At 56.1% G+C, this 10,000-nt stretch overlaps 2 non-coding genes and 1 pseudogene across 2 annotated transcripts; all 3 read left to right on the forward strand.

The window, feature by feature from the left end:
* Window positions 1–6,578: 6,578 nt before the first annotated feature.
* LOC144425306 (small subunit ribosomal RNA) lies at window positions 6,579–8,388 on the forward strand. Its single transcript, XR_013477450.1, has one exon. It is a non-coding gene; the product is annotated as a small subunit ribosomal RNA (ribosomal RNA).
* A 298-nt stretch (window positions 8,389–8,686) lies between these two features.
* On the forward strand, window positions 8,687–8,840 carry LOC144425411 (5.8S ribosomal RNA). The gene has a single exon (XR_013477503.1). It is a non-coding gene; the product is annotated as a 5.8S ribosomal RNA (ribosomal RNA).
* A 288-nt stretch (window positions 8,841–9,128) lies between these two features.
* LOC144425363 (large subunit ribosomal RNA) overlaps window positions 9,129–10,000 on the forward strand; it is a 3,695-nt pseudogene continuing 2,823 nt past the window's right edge.

Genomic DNA, 10,000 nt, shown 5'->3' on the forward strand with positions numbered 1-10,000 from the left:
TGGCGGGCGAGAGAGTGCTGCGTCGCCGGCATCGGCGTCGAAAGAAGCCGAGCCAAAAAAAGTTAAAGTACAAACGTGCAAGCATACTAACCTAACCCTAGGTAAGGGATGTCAGAGCGAAAGACAGTAATTTCGAATGAGCCAAGAAAGAGCGGTGCTGGGCCGGTCGGAGCGCACCCTTTTCTCGGTGGCTGGCGGGCGAGAGAGTGCTGCGTCGCCGGCATCGGCGTCGAAAGAAGCCGAGCCGAAAAAAGTTAAAGTACAAACGTGCAAGCATACTAACCTAACCCTAGGTAAGGCATGTCAGAGCGAAAGACAGTAATTTCGAATGAGCCAAGAAAGAGCGGTGCGGGGCCGGTCGGAGCGCACCCTTTTCTCGGTGGCTGGCGGGCGAGAGAGTGCTGCGTCGTCGGCATCGGCGTCGAAAGAAGCCGAGCCGAAAAAAGTTAAAGTACAAACGTGCAAGCATACTAACCTAACCCTAGGTAAGGCATGTCAGAGCGAAAGACAGTAATTTCGAATGAGCCAAGAAAGAGCGGTGCGGGGCCGGTCGGAGCGCACCCTTTTCTCGGTGGCTGGCGGGCGAGAGAGTGCTGCGTCGTCGGCATCGGCGTCGAAAGAAGCCGAGCCGAAAAAAGTTAAAGTACAAACGTGCAAGCATACTAACCTAACCCTAGGTAAGGCATGTCAGAGCGAAAGACAGTAATTTCGAATGAGCCAAGAAAGAGCGGTGCGGGGCCGGTCGGAGCGCACCCTTTTCTCGGTGGCTGGCGGGCGAGAGAGTGCTGCGTCGCCGGCATCGGCGTCGAAAGAAGCCGAGCCAAAAAAAGTTAAAGTACAAACGTGCAAGCATACTAACCTAACCCTAGGTAAGGCATGTCAGAGCGAAAGACAGTAATTTCGAATGAGCCAAGAAAGAGCGGTGCGGGGCCGGTCGGAGCGCACCCTTTTCTCGGTGGCTGGCGGGCGAGAGAGTGCTGCGTCGTCGGCATCGGCGTCGAAAGAAGCCGAGCCGAAAAAAGTTAAAGTACAAACGTGCAAGCATACTAACCTAACCCTAGGTAAGGCATGTCAGAGCGAAAGACAGTAATTTCGAATGAGCCAAGAAAGAGCGGTGCGGGGCCGGTCGGAGCGCACCCTTTTCTCGGTGGCTGGCGGGCGAGAGAGTGCTGCGTCGTCGGCATCGGCGTCGAAAGAAGCCGAGCCGAAAAAAGTTAAAGTACAAACGTGCAAGCATACTAACCTAACCCTAGGTAAGGCATGTCAGAGCGAAAGACAGTAATTTCGAATGAGCCAAGAAAGAGCGGTGCGGGGCCGGTCGGAGCGCACCCTTTTCTCGGTGGCTGGCGGGCGAGAGAGTGCTGCGTCGCCGGCATCGGCGTCGAAAGAAGCCGAGCCAAAAAAAGTTAAAGTACAAACGTGCAAGCATACTAACCTAACCCTAGGTAAGGGATGTCAGAGCGAAAGACAGTAATTTCGAATGAGCCAAGAAAGAGCGGTGCGGGGCCGGTCGGAGCGCACCCTTTTCTCGGTGGCTGGCGGGCGAGAGAGTGCTGCGTCGTCGGCATCGGCGTCGAAAGAAGCCGAGCCAAAAAAAGTTAAAGTACAAACGTGCAAGCATACTAACCTAACCCTAGGTAAGGCATGTCAGAGCGAAAGACAGTAATTTCGAATGAGCCAAGAAAGAGCGGTGCGGGGCCGGTCGGAGCGCACCCTTTTCTCGGTGGCTGGCGGGCGAGAGAGTGCTGCGTCGTCGGCATCGGCGTCGAAAGAAGCCGAGCCGAAAAAAGTTAAAGTACAAACGTGCAAGCATACTAACCTAACCCTAGGTAAGGCATGTCAGAGCGAAAGACAGTAATTTCGAATGAGCCAAGAAAGAGCGGTGCGGGGCCGGTCGGAGCGCACCCTTTTCTCGGTGGCTGGCGGGCGAGAGAGTGCTGCGTCGTCGGCATCGGCGTCGAAAGAAGCCGAGCCGAAAAAAGTTAAAGTACAAACGTGCAAGCATATTAACCTAACCCTAGGTAAGGCATGTCAGAGCGAAAGACAGTAATTTCGAATGAGCCAAGAAAGAGCGGTGCGGGGCCGGTCGGAGCGCACCCTTTTCTCGGTGGCTGGCGGGCGAGAGAGTGCTGCGTCGCCGGCATCGGCGTCGAAAGAAGCCGAGCCAAAAAAAGTTAAAGTACAAACGTGCAAGCATACTAACCTAACCCTAGGTAAGGCATGTCAGAGCGAAAGACAGTAATTTCGAATGAGCCAAGAAAGAGCGGTGCGGGGCCGGTCGGAGCGCACCCTTTTCTCGGTGGCTGGCGGGCGAGAGAGTGCTGCGTCGTCGGCATCGGCGTCGAAAGAAGCCGAGCCGAAAAAAGTTAAAGTACAAACGTGCAAGCATACTAACCTAACCCTAGGTAAGGCATGTCAGAGCGAAAGACAGTAATTTCGAATGAGCCAAGAAAGAGCGGTGCGGGGCCGGTCGGAGCGCACCCTTTTCTCGGTGGCTGGCGGGCGAGAGAGTGCTGCGTCGTCGGCATCGGCGTCGAAAGAAGCCGAGCCGAAAAAAGTTAAAGTACAAACGTGCAAGCATACTAACCTAACCCTAGGTAAGGCATGTCAGAGCGAAAGACAGTAATTTCGAATGAGCCAAGAAAGAGCGGTGCGGGGCCGGTCGGAGCGCACCCTTTTCTCGGTGGCTGGCGGGCGAGAGAGTGCTGCGTCGCCGGCATCGGCGTCGAAAGAAGCCGAGCCAAAAAAAGTTAAAGTACAAACGTGCAAGCATACTAACCTAACCCTAGGTAAGGGATGTCAGAGCGAAAGACAGTAATTTCGAATGAGCCAAGAAAGAGCGGTGCGGGGCCGGTCGGAGCGCACCCTTTTCTCGGTGGCTGGCGGGCGAGAGAGTGCTGCGTCGTCGGCATCGGCGTCGAAAGAAGCCGAGCCAAAAAAAGTTAAAGTACAAACGTGCAAGCATACTAACCTAACCCTAGGTAAGGGATGTCAGAGCGAAAGACAGTAATTTCGAATGAGCCAAGAAAGAGCGGTGCGGGGCCGGTCGGAGCGCACCCTTTTCTCGGTGGCTGGCGGGCGAGAGAGTGCTGCGTCGCCGGCATCGGCGTCGAAAGAAGCCGAGCCAAAAAAAGTTAAAGTACAAACGTGCAAGCATACTAACCTAACCCTAGGTAAGGGATGTCAGAGCGAAAGACAGTAATTTCGAATGAGCCAAGAAAGAGCGGTGCGGGGCCGGTCGGAGCGCACCCTTTTCTCGGTGGCTGGCGGGCGAGAGAGTGCTGCGTCGCCGGCATCGGCGTCGAAAGAAGCCGAGCCAAAAAAAGTTAAAGTACAAACGTGCAAGCATACTAACCTAACCCTAGGTAAGGCATGTCAGAGCGAAAGACAGTAATTTCGAATGAGCCAAGAAAGAGCGGTGCGGGGCCGGTCGGAGCGCACCCTTTTCTCGGTGGCTGGCGGGCGAGAGAGTGCTGCGTCGCCGGCATCGGCGTCGAAAGAAGCCGAGCCAAAAAAAGTTAAAGTACAAACGTGCAAGCATACTAACCTAACCCTAGGTAAGGGATGTCAGAGCGAAAGACAGTAATTTCGAATGAGCCAAGAAAGAGCGGTGCGGGGCCGGTCGGAGCGCACCCTTTTCTCGGTGGCTGGCGGGCGAGAGAGTGCTGCGTCGTCGGCATCGGCGTCGAAAGAAGCCGAGCCAAAAAAAAATAAAGTACAAACGTGCAAGCATACTAACCTAACCCTAGGTAAGGGATGTCAGAGCGAAAGACAGTAATTTCGAATGAGCCAAGAAAGAGCGGTGCGGGGCCGGTCGGAGCGCACCCTTTTCTCGGTGGCTGGCGGGCGAGAGAGTGCTGCGTCGTCGGCATCGGCGTCGAAAGAAGCCGAGCCAAAAAAAGTTAAAGTACAAACGTGCAAGCATACTAACCTAACCCTAGGTAAGGGATGTCAGAGCGAAAGACAGTAATTTCGAATGAGCCAAGAAAGAGCGGTGCGGGGCCGGTCGGAGCGCACCCTTTTCTCGGTGGCTGGCGGGCGAGAGAGTGCTGCGTCGTCGGCATCGGCGTCGAAAGAAGCCGAGCCAAAAAAAGTTAAAGTACAAACGTGCAAGCATACTAACCTAACCCTAGGTAAGGGATGTCAGAGCGAAAGACAGTAATTTCGAATGAGCCAAGAAAGAGCGGTGCGGGGCCGGTCGGAGCGCACCCTTTTCTCGGTGGCTGGCGGGCGAGAGAGTGCTGCGTCGCCGGCATCGGCGTCGAAAGAAGCCGAGCCAAAAAAAGTTAAAGTACAAACGTGCAAGCATACTAACCTAACCCTAGGTAAGGGATGTCAGAGCGAAAGACAGTAATTTCGAATGAGCCAAGAAAGAGCGGTGCGGGGCCGGTCGGAGCGCACCCTTTTCTCGGTGGCTGGCGGGCGAGAGAGTGCTGCGTCGCCGGCATCGGCGTCGAAAGAAGCCGAGCCAAAAAAAGTTAAAGTACAAACGTGCAAGCATACTAACCTAACCCTAGGTAAGGCATGTCAGAGCGAAAGACAGTAATTTCGAATGAGCCAAGAAAGAGCGGTGCGGGGCCGGTCGGAGCGCACCCTTTTCTCGGTGGCTGGCGGGCGAGAGAGTGCTGCGTCGCCGGCATCGGCGTCGAAAGAAGCCGAGCCAAAAAAAGTTAAAGTACAAACGTGCAAGCATACTAACCTAACCCTAGGTAAGGGATGTCAGAGCGAAAGACAGTAATTTCGAATGAGCCAAGAAAGAGCGGTGCGGGGCCGGTCGGAGCGCACCCTTTTCTCGGTGGCTGGCGGGCGAGAGAGTGCTGCGTCGCCGGCATCGGCCTCGAAAGAAGCCGAGCCAAAAAAAGTTAAAGTACAAACGTGCAAGCATACTAACCTAACCCTAGGTAAGGGATGTCAGAGCGAAAGACAGTAATTTCGAATGAGCCAAGAAAGAGCGGTGCGGGGCCGGTCGGAGCGCACCCTTTTCTCGGTGGCTGGCGGGCGAGAGAGTGCTGCGTCGTCGGCATCGGCGTCGAAAGAAGCCGAGCCAAAAAAAGTTAAAGTACAAACGTGCAAGCATACTAACCTAACCCTAGGTAAGGGATGTCAGAGCGAAAGACAGTAATTTCGAATGAGCCAAGAAAGAGCGGTGCGGGGCCGGTCGGAGCGCACCCTTTTCTCGGTGGCTGGCGGGCGAGAGAGTGCTGCGTCGCCGGCATCGGCGTCGAAAGAAGCCGAGCCAAAAAAAGTTAAAGTACAAACGTGCAAGCATACTAACCTAACCCTAGGTAAGGGATGTCAGAGCGAAAGACAGTAATTTCGAATGAGCCAAGAAAGAGCGGTGCTGGGCCGGTCGGAGCGCACCCTTTTCTCGGTGGCTGGCGGGCGAGAGAGTGCTGCGTCGCCGGCATCGGCGTCGAAAGAAGCCGAGCCGAAAAAAGTTAAAGTACAAACGTGCAAGCATACTAACCTAACCCTAGGTAAGGCATGTCAGAGCGAAAGACAGTAATTTCGAATGAGCCAAGAAAGAGCGGTGCGGGGCCGGTCGGAGCGCACCCTTTTCTCGGTGGCTGGCGGGCGAGAGAGTGCTGCGTCGCCGGCATCGGCGTCGAAAGAAGCCGAGCCAAAAAAAGTTAAAGTACAAACGTGCAAGCATACTAACCTAACCCTAGGTAAGGGATGTCAGAGCGAAAGACAGTAATTTCGAATGAGCCAAGAAAGAGCGGTGCGGGGCCGGTCGGAGCGCACCCTTTTCTCGGTGGCTGGCGGGCAAGAGAATGCTGCGTCGTCGGCATCGGCGTCGAAAGAAGCCGAGCCAAAAAAAGTTAAAGTACAAACGTGCAAGCATACTAACCTAACCCTAGGTAAGGGATGTCAGAGCGAAAGACAGTAATTTCGAATGAGCCAAGAAAGAGCGGTGCGGGGCCGGTCGGAACGCACCCTTTTCTCGGTGGCTGGCGGGCGAGAGAGTGCTGCGTCGTCGGCATCGGCGTCGAAAGAAGCCGAGCCAAAAAAAGTTAAAGTACAAACGTGCAAGCATACTAACCTAACCCTAGGTAAGGGATGTCAGAGCGAAAGACAGTAATTTCGAATGAGCCAAGAAAGAGCGGTGCGGGGCCGGTCGGAGCGCACCCTTTTCTCGGTGGCTGGCGGGCGAGAGAGTGCTGCGTCGCCGGCATCGGCGTCGAAAGAAGCCGAGCCAAAAAAAGTTAAAGTACAAACGCGATGCTAATGAGCGAGCCGTTGTCTCGACTAATATGTAGGGGGCGTTCGATCGAGCGTCTGGCTTGAGCGCTTGTCGGCCTAGCAGAACGGTCGCATTGTTATGCCCGGGTTTTAGGCACCGCTGCAGGCGGCCGGCAGAGCTCTTGTTTGTGCGAAACTGAATGGATCGAGCCCGAGAGAGGGCGAGCAAAGAAAAAACGCAAATCGCTCCGCCTGGCACTGCCGGCGAGAGCGTGGACGTCGCGGCCAGCGACTGTCGAAGCTGAGTACGGCCGCAGGCGATCGCCTCGGTCTTAAACGAATGCGACGAGCACGCGCCGGGCGGCCCAGCAAGGGCCGAGCGCAGCTGTCGCAGCTATCTGGTTGATCCTGCCAGTAGTGATATGCTTGTCTCAAAGATTAAGCCATGCAGGTGCAAGTACGAGTTCTCGTAAAGCGAAACTGCGAATGGCTCATTAAATCAGTCTTGGTTTATTTGGTCTCGTAAGCGAAGTGGATAACTGTGGTAATTCTAGAGCTAATACATGCATTAAGCGCCGACTTCGGGAGGCGCGCTTTTATCATATCAAAACCGACCGGGTTCGTCCTGTGACGTTTGATGACTCTGGATAACCACGCGGATCGTACGGTCTCTGCACCGACGACGTATCATTCAAGTGTCTGCCCTATCAACTGTCGAAGGTACGCTACGTGCCTACCTTTGTGATAACGGGTAACGGGGAATCAGGGTTCGATTCCGGAGAGGGAGCCTGAGAAACGGCTACCACATCCAAGGAAGGCAGCAGGCGCGCAAATTACCCATTCCCGACACGGGGAGGTAGTGACGAAAAATAACAATACAGGACTCTAACGAGGCCCTGTAATTGGAATGAGTACATCCTAAAACTCTTAACGAGTATCCATTGGAGGGCAAGTCTGGTGCCAGCAGCCGCGGTAATTCCAGCTCCAACAGTGTATGCTAAAGTTGTTGCGGTTGAAAAGCTCGTAGTTGGATTTTGGGCGAGCGCCGCCGGTCCGTCGCAAGGCGTGTCACTGGTTGCGTTCGCCTCACCTTCGGTTCTCCGTCGGTGCTCTTGACTGAGTGTCGGCGGTGGCCGATAAGTTTACTTTGAAAAAATTAGAGTGTTCAAAGCAGGCTGTTCGTCTGCATAGTGTTGCATGGAATAATGGAATAGGACCTCGGTTCTATTTTGTTGGTTTTCGGAGCACGAGGTAATGATTAAGAGGGACAGACGGGGGCGTCCGTACTCTGCCGTTAGAGGTGAAATTCTTGGATCGGCGGAAGACGAACTACTGCGAAAGCATTCGCCAAGAATGTTTTCTTTAATCAAGAGCGAAAGTCAGAGGTTCGAAGACGATCAGATACCGTCCTAGTTCTGACTATAAACGATGCCAACTAGCGATCGGGAGGCGTTACCATGACGACCTTTCCGGCAGCTTCCGGGAAACCAAAGTCTTTGGGTTCCGGGGGAAGTATGGTTGCAAAGCTGAAACTTAAAGGAATTGACGGAAGGGCACCACCAGGAGTGGAGCCTGCGGCTTAATTTGACTCAACACGGGGAAACTCACCCGGCCCGGACACAGGTAGGATTGACAGATTGAGAGCTCTTTCTTGATTCTGTGGGTGGTGGTGCATGGCCGTTCTTAGTTGGTGGAGCGATTTGTCTGGTTAATTCCGATAACGAACGAGACTCTGGCATGCTAAATAGTTACGCGACCTTCTCGGTCGGCGTCTAACTTCTTAGAGGGACTAGTGGCGTTTAGCCACACGAGATTGAGCAATAACAGGTCTGTGATGCCCTTAGATGTCCGGGGCCGCACGCGCGCTACACTGAGTGAAGCAGCGAGTGTCTAACCTAGGCCGAAAGGTCCGGGTAACCCGTTGAACCTCATTCGTGATTGGGATAGGGACTTGCAATTGTTTCCCTTGAACGAGGAATTCCCAGTAAGCGCAAGTCATCAACTTGCGTTGATTACGTCCCTGCCCTTTGTACACACCGCCCGTCGCTACTACCGATTGAATGGTTTAGTGAGATCCTTGGATCGGCCCCGTCGCGGCTGGCAACGGCCGCGTCGGCGTGTCGAGAAGACGATCAAACTTGATCATTTAGAGGAAGTAAAAGTCGTAACAAGGTTTCCGTAGGTGAACCTGCGGAAGGATCATTACCGAAGGTGGTGGTAGGCCCCGGCCGACCGCGCACTGAATTGTCTTTGGGTGCCGCCGAGAGGGCGGCCGTCAATCGGGGTTCCGCCCCGTGCGACACGCGTAACACGTTGGCATAGCAAGGCAGCCGAGTGCGATGGTGGCTTCTGGGCACCGCGCTCGATGTGCCGCCGGCCCAGCCCGGCGGTCGCTCGGCGCCGTTTGTTGGTGTTTTTGTGCAGTTGTTGTCGGTGGTGGTTTTGTGGTCGATCCCACAGTGTGACGTCCGCGCGCTTCGGCGCCGGGCGAAACGTCGAGGACGACTCTTAACGGTGGATCACTCGGCTCGCGAGTCGATGAAGGACGCAGCCAAGTGCGAGAAGTAATGTGAATTGCAGAACACATTGAACGTCGACCTTCTGAACGCGAATTGCGGTCTCGGGTCAATCCCGGGACCGCGTCTGCCTCAGGGTCGCGTTCGTCCTCACCCGAGGGCCGTCGCCTGGCCTCTGCGAAGACGGCCGGGCGTCGCCCCAAGTTGAAGCGGTCGCCGAGCTTTCTCGGCGCGACCGCGTGTCCCGTACACCGCCGGCCCCTCGACGTGTTCAACTACGTTCGAGGGGCGGGTCCAGGTCGGTCGGTCCGGTCACGAGATCAAGACCGACCGTGGGCCAAGGCGGCGACGGTACGCGCTCGGTCGGCGCCGGCGGCGACGACTTGCGATGCCAGCGGGCCGTGTAAGAAGCGGCCCGCTTGACACATACGACCTGAGTTCAGGCGAGAGCACCCGCTGAATTTAAGCATATTATTAAGCGGAGGAAAAGAAACCAACAGGGATTCCCTGAGTAACGGCGAGTGAACCGGGAAGAGTCCAGCTTCGAATCTGCGCGCTTTTCGAGCGCGCCGAGTTGTGACGTACGGAAGTCCCAGTGCGGCTGACGGCGAGCGCCGGTGTCCTTCTGATCGAGGCCTCGTCCCACGGCGGGTGTTAGGCCCATAGGGGCGCTTGCCTTGGCCGCTTCGGGTCTTCTCGGAGTCGGGTTGTTTGGGAATGCAGCCCAAAGCGGGTGGTAAACTCCACCTAAGACTAAATACGGTCGCGAGACCGATAGCGGACAAGTACCGTGAGGGAAAGTTGAAAAGCACTTTGAAGAGAGAGTTCAAGAGTACGTGAAACCGTTGAGAGGCAAACGGGAGGGCCCGTCAGGTCGCCGGCTCGCTTTCAGTTGGGTGCGGGGGCGCGCCGTCTCGGTTCGCGGACGCTTAAGGCGCCGCTGCCGAGTCGGCTCGCGCACCGTCTCAGGGCACTAGCGACCGGCGCGGGTCACGACCGGTTTGCCGTCGGTCTAAGTCCCCGCGCGAAGGTGGCCTCCGCTCCGGCGGGGGTGTTACAGCGCGCGGGCGGTGCGGCCCGGCGGCGGATCGAGGAAAGGATGCCGCGCGCTCTCTGTGTGCGGCCGTCGCCGTTCGGCTGGCTTGTCGTTCGCCTGCACTGTACGCAGTGCCGGTGTTCGGCGGGCTGCCGCTTCGGTGGCGCGCCGTCGACGCGCTCGGGGTCCGTGGCCACGTCGGCCACCCTCCCGACCCGTCTTGAAACACGGACCAAGGAGTCTAACATGAGCGCGAGTCGTCGAG

The sequence above is a fragment of the Styela clava genome, chromosome 7, assembly GCF_964204865.1.
Source record: "Styela clava chromosome 7, kaStyClav1.hap1.2, whole genome shotgun sequence".
NCBI classification, from domain to species: domain Eukaryota; kingdom Metazoa; phylum Chordata; class Ascidiacea; order Stolidobranchia; family Styelidae; genus Styela; species Styela clava.